This window comes from Sinocyclocheilus anshuiensis, unplaced genomic scaffold, assembly GCF_001515605.1.
Source record: "Sinocyclocheilus anshuiensis isolate Anshui unplaced genomic scaffold, SAMN03320099.WGS_v1.1 scaffold1170, whole genome shotgun sequence".
Taxonomy (NCBI): domain Eukaryota; kingdom Metazoa; phylum Chordata; class Actinopteri; order Cypriniformes; family Cyprinidae; genus Sinocyclocheilus; species Sinocyclocheilus anshuiensis.
The window spans coordinates 3,162,784-3,174,391 of NW_015538055.1; the positions used below are offsets into that span (position 1 = coordinate 3,162,784).

The 11,608-nt window shown below is 38.0% G+C and overlaps 1 pseudogene; it reads right to left on the reverse strand.

The window, feature by feature from the left end:
- Positions 1-2,446: 2,446 nt before the first annotated feature.
- The window catches only part of LOC107683377 (putative pre-mRNA-splicing factor ATP-dependent RNA helicase DHX16), a 33,277-nt pseudogene continuing 24,115 nt past the window's right edge, over positions 2,447-11,608 (reverse strand).

The following is an 11,608-nucleotide window of genomic DNA, read 5'->3' on the forward strand; positions in this document are numbered from 1 at the left end:
GCCTCTACCAGGCTGTGGATGTCCTGGGGATTTCGCATACTGACCGGGCGCCTCAGCGGGCGGGGCAGTGCCCGTAGCAGTCGATCGATGAGCACTTTCTCGGCTACCTGGTCCGGGGTCGGGGACCCCGCGAGAAGCCACAGGTGAGTTAATCGGGCCAGTTGCACAGCTGCCGTTCATCATAGGTCCATTGATAGAACTGTTGCACCGCCCCCATGGGCGATAGGCCCACCCGGGCTAGGATTTCGGCTTTGAGCTCGTCATACTGTTCATTCCGGGGTGCCCTCAGGGCATAATAGGCCCGCTGCGCTTCTCCGGTGAGGAAGGGGGCGATGATGCGAGCCCACTCTTCCTGGACCCACCCCTCCCGGGCCGCGATGACCTCAAATGTGTGGAGGTAAGCCTCGATGTCGTCGTTCTCGGTCAACCGGACGAGGTATTGGTGCGCTTTGACCGGCGCTTCCGGGAGGCGCCCCGCCACGCTCGCCTGCAACTGTTCCACGAAAGTATATATATATATATATATATATATTAAGTAAAGTAATATATAAAGTTTTTAATCACACAATTTAATTTTTTTCCCCTTCACAACAAGAAAGTTGCAATTACCTTTTTTTTTTTATTCCGTGACGGTCAGAAAAACAGAATTGTGGTATGTAAACTCAGAATTCAGAGAAAAAACGTCAGAATTGTGAGATGCAAACTTTGTGAGAATTACGAGAAGAGAAAAAATTTGAATATTTGTGAAAAACAGCCTATCCTGTCTGGTCTTTACCACATAAGACTGTTTGATGATTTGGTTTTAAATACTTGAAATGCAGAGGAACTTTTTATAAGTGACCATTTACACCAAACACTCTCACTGCAATTTGTAACCATTTTACGTTTTGGTGAATTTGTGGCTAATTAGTAAGACTTTGTACAATCTCGTTCGTAATTTCCATTCGATCTTATTACGACCCATTGAAGGTTAGGTTTAGGGGTGGACCTTCACATGAACAAATCACATGAAATACTGACATTTTCTTGAGATATCAGGTTGGTTCACATACATTAGACAGCACAGCATCAAAAATAATGCAATACTGAATGTGGACTCTGAAAAAACCCTTTAAAAAGAATGCAAAATTGAGCACGCTCATAAGAGGCCATTCACATTTTTTTTCCATTACTATGCTTTTCAACTGTTCAATCAACTTTTTAAAAAACACATATCTAGCAGGGTTTCTTTATACCATGTGTCCTGCATCTCACATATTTAACTGCAAAATGCATTCTCTGTGAATAGCCAAAGTCATCAGTAGCGTGTTTAGGCACCACGCAATTGCTTGGGGCCCTTGCGTAACGCAATTTCTACCCCCTTCCCCCTGGGACCACTTGCTGAGGGCCCCCAAAACTCAAAACACACCTCTGTTAAGTTATGGCCTAGTTTTCCTCCAAAAACTTGATCATCATCTGATGTTGTTTTGGATCACATAGTCATAAAAGCTATTAATATAAACAAACGTGACTATATAATATTGTGCCAATCATTCAAATGGATTTCTGGTTAAAGAAAAACATTTCTGTTGACAAAGAATTTTACAACGTTAGATAATCATTGACTAACGGCTAATTTCGGCTGTCCTTTCTGTTCATCAGGGAGCTTTAGGGGGAAACTACAAATGACTGGAAACTACCAATCATTGACTGCTGGCTATATATTAATCTATCTGAACTTTTCAAGGGACAGAATTATGTTTTTCTATAGTAAAAAAAAAAAGTTAAATAAATAATGTACGGTTCGCTGCTGATGTGAACGCAATTGTACCAAATCGCAGAAGTGAACCGCTATTAATGACATATTATTTGATAAAAATGTGTGTTTGTGTGTGTTTCACTCACTTTCCTGACACACTGAAAGCAGATGCTGTATATCTCATTTCTGTTCGCCTTCAGCGTTCTTTAGTGAATTTGCAGTACATTCGTAAGCCAGACGTAAGTGCCGTTATGGACTGAAGCTTTGGAAACAAAACCTTTCAGCATTAAACGTTGTATGAACATTAAAACAAGAACTGACATTATTTCAACCATATTTCAACGTTGAAGGTGGGTCATATGCAGGCTGGGACGGTTTAAAAACAATAAATATAAAATATGGGTGCTATGCATTTTGCCACCTTATCCTGCACCGTCGTTCGTTACTAAGCAACGGGGTAAACAGCTGCTGGCTTGATGACGCAAACGAACCGTGGTTCGGACCCAAATAATATAATGTGAACACAGTCCAGCGGGGGCAGGGGGAGGGGGGTGCAATCGAACCAAGTGTGAAAGCACCCTTAATTATCTTCAATAGCATGACCTTTGATAACATCCTTCTTTTGATCCACATCCAGCCATATCTCTTTAAATAGTTTCAGAGGTCTTATCACAGATCAGTATATAAATAATAATAAAAAAACGTGTATACTTGTAATCAAAAATATATTTCCTCATTCAAACACATGAAAATAACTTTAGCTGAAACGTAAAAATTAGGAGTCTCCAAAATAGGAAACGTCTGATAATTTCCAAATTAACACTGATGGAGTTTCTCACATCGCTGATCTCCTGTGCAGAATCAGTGTAGTAATATTGGCTGGAAGAGTCTCTTGCTCGTCGGATCTCAGGATCAGCCCAGCTCTTCACGGGCTTTGCCTTGTTTGCGGGGCATCTTCTTACTGCTGCCGTCCTCCAGTTCTTTGTTCTTATAATAATGAGGAGCCACTTCCAGCAGCCAGCCACTTTTAATCTCTATCACCTGAAAGACAGAAAGAACATTTAGAATAAAGCATATTTTTATGCATTCTGTAAAAAAGAGCCAGTCTGTTCCAATCGGCAACATTAAACCTTAAAGTCCACCTAAAAATGTAAATTCTGTCATTATTTACTTAACCTCATGTTATTTCAAACCTGTACGACTTTCGACTGTAAACAGAAAAGATATTTTGATGAATGTTGGTAACCAGTTTCGGGTTCCATTGACTTCCATAGTATTTTTTGTCCATATTATGGAAGTTAATGGGAACCGAAACCGTTCGGTATACAACATTCATCAAAATATATTCTTTTGTGTTCCAAAAAGAAAGAAATGCATATGCAAGTTTGGAACAACATGAGGGTGAGTAAATAATGACAGAATTATGACATAATTCAATAATATTAGTGATATCTGACTAAAAAGACAAACAGAGTGAAGGCCGACTCCATACCTGTCTCATGAACTCTTTGGTGGTGAAGACCAGCTCGTGGTAGATCATCCAACGTGGCTGTTCCTCAAAGAGTGAGCTGTTGGGATGGATGTAAACAGTCTGCTGGTGTTTGACTGTTTTATAACCCCCTTTGCTCAAGCGTGCCGTGTTGTAGAAATATCCTGCAGTCACCGCCTGGAGGAAAACGCAATCACATTTAGATCATGATCTGGTGAATTTATACTATAATTTATTGATATTTCTTAATACACGGCTGTCTAAAATACATGGTTTTGATTGGTCAATAGTAGCATTCAGTGAAATATTTTTGCATAAAGACCACTAAACTGTATAACTGAGTGACTTAATTTTGCAATAATTCTATTGCATCTGAAATCAGACAAAAGTAGGATTTGTGCACTGTTACTCATACCACAAATGATTCTTAGTCACCTAACCTGCATTCATCAATGCCAAACACCTTTAAATATAAAAAAGCATTGGCTAAAATGTAGTAACACACAGTCAGCAAGTATGCATGCATTCAGCTATTATGTTAGTCTGCCTGTTTAAATCCTCTGATGTGAAAGATCACATTGTCTTTTAAATACTGATGATTCATAGTGACACTAGTCTCTCACAGAACAGGAAGTACTGATAAACAAACACATGAGAGACACATATTTACTCTTGACAGGTAAATTTCACCTGTCACTATGTTTGTTCAACTGTTCCCTGTTCAACATTTTTCCCTCAGTAGAAAATAAAAAAAACATTGTAACCTGGACTAAAAAGATGTTCACCTTGGGTTAAGCGCAATGTGAAAAGCCCTAATGAGACAAGCAAGCACTTACCTTAATAGTTAACGATGCAAATTGTGCCACAAATTCTACTTCAATGTTTTTAGCCGGTAAGAGCCACAAGTAAGAGTGTCTTATGTGAATTCAGTCTATAAAGCTAAATTCAGGTTCATAAAGTTAAGATACCAATCACATGCAAAGCAGCAAGCTTCTGCACAAACACAATATCACTGGAAGAAAAGCGAGAAAGGAAGTGAGGGGGGAATAAGGAAATCACCTTGTGAATGGGCACTTTCACCGTTGCAGCTGCACAGTTCCACCTCGATCCTGTCCATCAACCCCTCCAGCTGATCACGGACATCTCGAGCTGTCTTCATGGAGCGAAACTGGATGAAGTTCTCGGAGCACCACTGAGTGGAGTAACCACTCTCTACCTACTGACAGAGAAAGAGAGAAACTATTGAATGCATTTTCTTTTCTGGCACGCAACAACAAACAGTAGGAGCAGTGAAGTCTAATTCACAAACAAATGACTCATTCTTTTTACTGATTCAGTCATAAATATTCACAAAACTCATTTGTGTTAGTGTTTTAAATCAGACAGAGTTTATAATCAACTCCCAATGATTTGCAAATCATTATTTGGTTAAGTCCGACCTGAACTGAACATGGAGCCACTCTCTATCCAATCAAGAGAAAGACTCGGGTAACTTGCTTGTGAGTTAATGTTTTAAATCAGACTCAGGCAGTGAATCGTTCAGAGAATTGAATATCAGTTTACAACTGGCTCCATAACTGATTTGTGAATCATTATTTGGTCATGTCCAATTCAATCTGAATGGGGAACCACCCTCTACCCACAAACAGAGAAAGACACCACTGAATACTAATGAATACAATAACTGTGTGTGTTGTGCATGCAACAACAAACACACCGCAAGCAGTGAAGTCTGATTCACAAACAGATGACTCTTATGAACATTACTGTGATTTATACTTTAGGTTTGTGAGAGCATTTTATAAATGGTTGTTCATGTGACAATGTGCAATTAAAGATACATATTCACATTGTTTTGTTAAAAAATAAATAATACAAAGTAAGGTAGAAAAAACAAATTGAAAAATGTACAAAAAATATGCATAATGGGTCCAGTTGAAAGGTTGAATTGACTGTAAGAAAAACTTTCTTTGGGACTATAAGACCATTTGACTTTCCCCGCCCCCCCCAAAAAAACAATCAGGATCAGAAGAGTGAAAGCATTACTGTAATGAATGTTTACTAAGTAAATACAGCCTGTTTTATAACTTAAAATTATTGAGCACTTTTGTTATTGTAGTTTAGTAACCAAAAAAGACTTCTAAATGCTTTATTTTAGGTGCCAAACGCTTCCAAATATATATTTTTAATGCTATGTTTCTGTTGTTTGAATAGTCCTTCTTACAAAACATTGTTCATTTAAAAGTTATAATTGTACAAGACAAGAACTTCCGGCTAAAGCATCTACACATAAACACACACGTCCACACAGGCCTGAATAACCTGTTCAGCAATCCAACTGCTGCACATCTCCCATAAGGAAGTCACGCCAGACATGAGTATTCTGACAATAACAAATAATTTCTGTTAGCACAACTGCCGGGTCGTAAAAGTGTGCAAAGCCTCAGATGTCAGAATGATTGCTGCTTTGAGTGATATTTTCAAGTGCACACATAAACACACCTGTGTATATACATTGAGCAGCACAATGTGATCTCCTGGTACCACAAAGTTCATTCGAGCGTTGTCGGCATGAAACACTTTGTCCTTGGGCCGGTAGAAGATGGAGTTGTTCACTGACAGCATGGCCGCAGCATGGCCGCGATGGTCAGAATCTCCTCAGAGCACTTATAACTGAAAGACAGACAATGAACAATATTCAAAACATCACAGTAACAACACCAGGTAAAGGGTAATCAGTGATGAGTAAATAACAAAAACTGCATATAAGCTTGAAAATAATGGTTTAATGATTGTTTCTTTGCAGTTTAGACTCACTGTTCAGAAGCCAGAATAATTTTACTCAGCATGGGGTCCACAGGAAGTTCAGCCATCCTTCGGCCAAGCTACAGTGCAAGAGGAACAAAATTAAGGAAATAACCAAGAGCTAAATATTGGTATACTTCCATAAGGGATATTAATGAATGGAAAGCTGTAGAGTAATTTATTTATAGTTCATTGCCAGGTCCAGAACCCTTATTGACACCCAGCTTTTTGTCGTAAACCTCCTTGTAAATGGGTTGTGAACACAACTGAGTTTACCAAAGTTTATGAGGGCTTAAAAAACAAATGTATTCTAATGTAGCATAATTACAGGGTTATAAAGTTATTTAAACATTTTTTTTCGCACCTTAGTAAGTTCACCGAGGTGGTTAAGGGCACCCAAGGCGTAAAGCTGCTCCAGTGCCAACACCAGCGTTTCATGAGGAAGAGGATCCATGAAGTCGAAATGAATCAGGTCGTTCACAGATCAGGAAATACATGTTAGATCTTAAGCACATATTAATATACATATTGTTTGATTATAGGGAGTGAATAAGTGTGTCAGGTCTATTTATGTATGCATTAAAGTTCCAGTTTCTAAATACCACACCCCAAAATTGACATTGTTTGTCATAATAAAAATACACTACAAACTCAGTGGAATGACCTAATAAGTATTTGGACACATAAGCCATACTTTACATTGTCTAAGTAAATATCTATCAGAGAATTTCAATACGAGTCATTTTAACCCACTAGTCCTGAGATCATTTTAATAGACGTGTTCTACTATTTAAAAGTTTGGTGATCAATTATATATTAATTTCTATGAATACTTTTATTCAGCAAGGATACATTAAAATAAAGTGATTGTAAAGACATTTATAATGTTATAAAATATTCCCATTTTTAAATAAATGCTGTTCTTTTGAACTATCTGTTCATCAAAGAATACTGAAAAGAAAACGTATCACGGTTTCCACATGAGGTCTAATTGAAATGTTGAACTGAATGTAAGGTCAACAACTTTTTACCCCAAAAATGCAGAAATATTCTTTAAAAAAAACACTAAACTATTTGTATGACACAAATACAATAAGGATCAGCAGAGTGAAAGCGTTAAATTGTCACAAATGTTTGATAAATACTGCTATTGCTGGTGTATATAATTTAAATTACAGAACAATTCTGTAACAATCAAACTGGCATTGGGATGTGTCATGAAGAAAAACTGATTCATTAATTCTTACCGAGACTTTTGAGCAGCAGAACCACATTGCCCAGGTTTGTTCTCTGGATCTCAGGGACGGTGGTCTCCTCCATCTCATGTTTAAAGGCCCAGGCGGTGTATAGCCCAAAACATTTCCCAGCCGCCACTCTTCCTGCACGACCTGCTCTCTGATTGGCAGATGCCTGCATGATAATAAAACACATTATAAATCACTGCTTCAAAACATCAATTAATATTTGAACCCTATTTACTAAAGAAGCATAACCATTTTTCCTCACAAAATAAAAATCACAAAAATTAAAAATTAGTAACTCAAGACTCAAAGGACAATAAATAAGCCCCTGTCTCTTTAAATATTTCCCCCACATTCAGACCAATATTACAAAATAATAACAATACTATAATAATTTGTGATAATAAAAGTTCTTCTTATTATTAATTAATTTTATTTGTTAATACTATAAATGTATAAATAATTAAGTAATGTCTTAATTAATTACTACAACTAATAATGACCATAATAATATATTATATATTATAAAATAATACACTATATATTATATATTATATATAATAATTAATTAGTACTTATAACTATTAAAATAATTATTGTTGCTGTTGCTATTTATAATAATTAATTATTAATAATAAAACATTTTGTTACATTCATAAATCATTTGTAAATCTAAATGACTTGTCCAAATACTTTTGGGTCCACTGCACACTTTACAGATTGATGTTGTTGCTAGAAGCTTCTCTTACTCGTGAACAGGGAGTGACAATGAGAGATTCCATTCCTGTCCTTGCATTGTAGCTCTTTTGTTTGCAGAAACCTGGATCAATCACATAGATGATGCCATTGATTGTGAGAGACGTCTCTGCGATATTTGTGGCCACCACAACCTGAAGCCCAAAAACACCACACACAGTTACTAAAGAAATCCATATTCTGAGTTTAGCATATTTATCAAGATGATAAACAAAATACAGCTTTGAAAGAAAAACATTTACATAAGATTTTGCATCAGTTTGTTTCGTTCGATTTTATTTTGGATAAAAGCTTCAGCAAAGAATACATTTACAAGTAAAGGCAAGTAATCTTCCATAGATTTCAACAGACATGCCGCCCCCTGCTGGATGACAAAGGGAACGGCGTTCTTACTTTGCGGCTCCAGGCGGAGTGGGATTGAAGATCTTGGCCTGCATGTCCGAGGGCAAGTTGGCATAGATGGGCAGAACAACAAGTTCAGATATCTTCGAGCCCAGTCTCCTACATATCTCCCTTTAGAAGTTCACAGCACTCCTCAATCTCCTCCTGCAACACCAGAGGACACAGTAAACGTCAGTATTACCAATATAAATATCATCTACACTATTGATGATCCACAAACTGTACCGATATACATAATACACAAATACCAGAACATTAAATCTTTCTGGCTCATCACGGCTTTTCCATCTTGACAAGCTAAGTATTTTTTTTATTTTTATTTTACATTAGTGCTTTTTATGCCTTTATCGATAAACAGTGGAAAGAGACAGGAAAGAGATGCAGGGTGACGCAAGCTTGTATTTAGTGTAAATGTATGTTCCCTCACACATAAATGTATACATTATAAAATCATATCATAATATATTATAGTTTAAAAATAAAATGACCCCCTTAAAGAGCTTCAATGCAGTTAATATGTTTGTTAGCGCTGCAGCACCAATATAATTCTAGTGCTGGTGTGGTACTGAAGTACTAGTACCTCTGACATCCTTGTTATCAATATAATCAATATATATTGTCACGGGAGGAGCACACGACAGACACATTTGGTGTGGCGTCAGGCCTCGGAGAGGCTTTTATTAACCAAATAATATAAACAACAAAGTGTCCAGGAAAAAAGGGGAATCTAGTGTCCAAAATAAAACAGGGGATCTGGTGTCCTCGTCGTGCTGCGGGCTTCGTGCAGGGAAGGGCAGTGGTCAGGAAGGAAGGGTCCAGGTAAGGGGCGGAGTCCGGCGGCCGCACGCGCTCCCCTCTCCATTCCAGGGCGCGAGGGGCGGAGGCTTCTTCCAGCGGCTGCATCCTTCTCGCCTTGGCCCACGGCGTATGAAGGGACTAGACGGCCCGGCATATTTCAGCGCCCCTCCTTTCACGCACCCACTCCTGTCAGGAGCCTGGCGAAGGGCGGCGATTTAAGGGACGGGGTGATGATGATAATTAGGTGGAGGCAGCCGACTCGTCACAATATATATATATATATATATTACATAATATAAAATGTAAAAATTAAAATATCTATAATAATATAATAATTAGCTACTTTTTTTTTTTTCATTTTACGTTTATTTGTATTGCACTTTTCACAATACATATCCTTTCAAAGCAGATTATATAGAAAATGAATGTTGTTACAATCAAGTAGTCAGAGGTGACTGCGGGAAAAATTGATGATGATGTATTGGAGAAATCCTTTTTCTGTTATGCCGTGACACAGCACAGCTTCTCTTAATAGATGTATGCATTGATAGATAGTCCGTTGTAAGGATAAAAGAAACTCAGATACTTTGATCTCCTGAGAAACAGACAATACGAACTTACACGGGCATCTTCGAGACACCCCACAGAGGGGTGGTGCAGGAAACGCCTCTCTCACATATGCATCAGTGCCTTTTCATCTCCTCATCTCATTTCATCTCCACTTGATTCACTCAGAATGGTCAATAGTATAATGTTCTATATAAATGCAAATAAGATTTACAGTCATGTTTGGTGTCATTTGAATAGTCTCAGGGCGAGTGGTACAATGGTCTTGTGTATGTTTCCGCAAATCTGCGTACAGGGTTAAGTGCATACTAGAACTCAGGTTAGATGTAGCATGGCGCACATCAGGTGAGATTATAGATTTCTGACTAACTGCTTGACCTTAGTTAAGTTGTACTCAGTTGCGTTAACTATGGGGGACTAGTCATAGTACTGGTCATAACCGCTGGTTATTGTCTCAACTTTAATTAAGGTGTACGTAGTTATATTAACTATCAGGGGCTAGACAAAGGGTTCTAGCACAACCGCTGATTATTGTTTTGAGCATTAATTAAGTTGTACATGGGTAACTGTAGGGGGCTAAACAGAACTACTATTTAAAGAACGGTAAGCATGGGCGACCCATTAAATAGTATTAGTCCACGCATAGCGTGAGGCATCCTAAGCGATATAGATTCCGAATGAACGAGTAAATATAAAGTAAAGAGTTAAGAGTTAAAACCAAATGTCAGAATAATAGCAATAATTAAAGACAGACAAACAACCAATTTGCCTTTCAACCTAAATTCGAGGTCATACTAAAATGGAGTCAGATTAGATAATAAAATGGAGTCAGATTAGAATTGAACTTAGATTGAAAAACTTTGCGCGCTGAAAAGACCGAATACGCAAGAAACCTTCATCCGCCACTGGATACCTTCCTTGGGCCAAGTGCATGGACCTTACACATGTTCTCCCGGCGCCTATTTATATTATAGTCGCACCGGTAGTGACGTCATGGGCTGTCGCCGGCCAACATGTTGTTGGTGAGTAAGGAAGACCAGTACGTCTCCAGCCGGCTGAGTGACATGGATCTGTAGCACTGACACAACACATGCTTCTAGGTAGTCAGCCTCCGGAGCCTGAACCAAAATAACCAAAATACTAACAATATGCATTATGCAATGTACGAATGAAGGATCAGACGATCAGAGAAATCACTAAAATCACTAAATTCACCGAGGTGGTGATAAATATTTTCAAGTTATGACTAATACCCGACAAATGGCTGATATTAAAATTCTATACTATTTAGTCGAAATAAATTATTAATAAAACATTAAAACCTAAAATCATTTTAGATGCTTAAAGTGAATTTAGGCATCACAACGTTAAATGAAGAGTACACAAAAATGCAATTCATTTGTTAAAGATTATATTTAATAGTGTTATTAAATTAATCTTTTTTTAAAGCTTAACTTTAAGTGAGGATTAGAGTTCATCTAAATATAAAAATAACCATGCACAATGAAATATACAATACATTACATTACACCCTTAATATACATGTCATTATATGACAAACTGAATGTCTTGTGCTTTAATCACAGTCCAATACCTTTGTGTGGTAGATGTCCACAGGAAACCTATGACCTGGAATCCTAAATACAGGTGCATCGTCAAAGAAGCAAGAGAAGCGCTCCTGTGTCCAGAGTGGCGCTGGCCACCAGAACCTTCAGGTCAGGGCGGAAACGTGCAATGTCTTTGATTAGACCGAAGGGGATGTCTGTGTGTAACGTTCGCTCGTGAGCCTCATCGATGATGATCACCCTGATC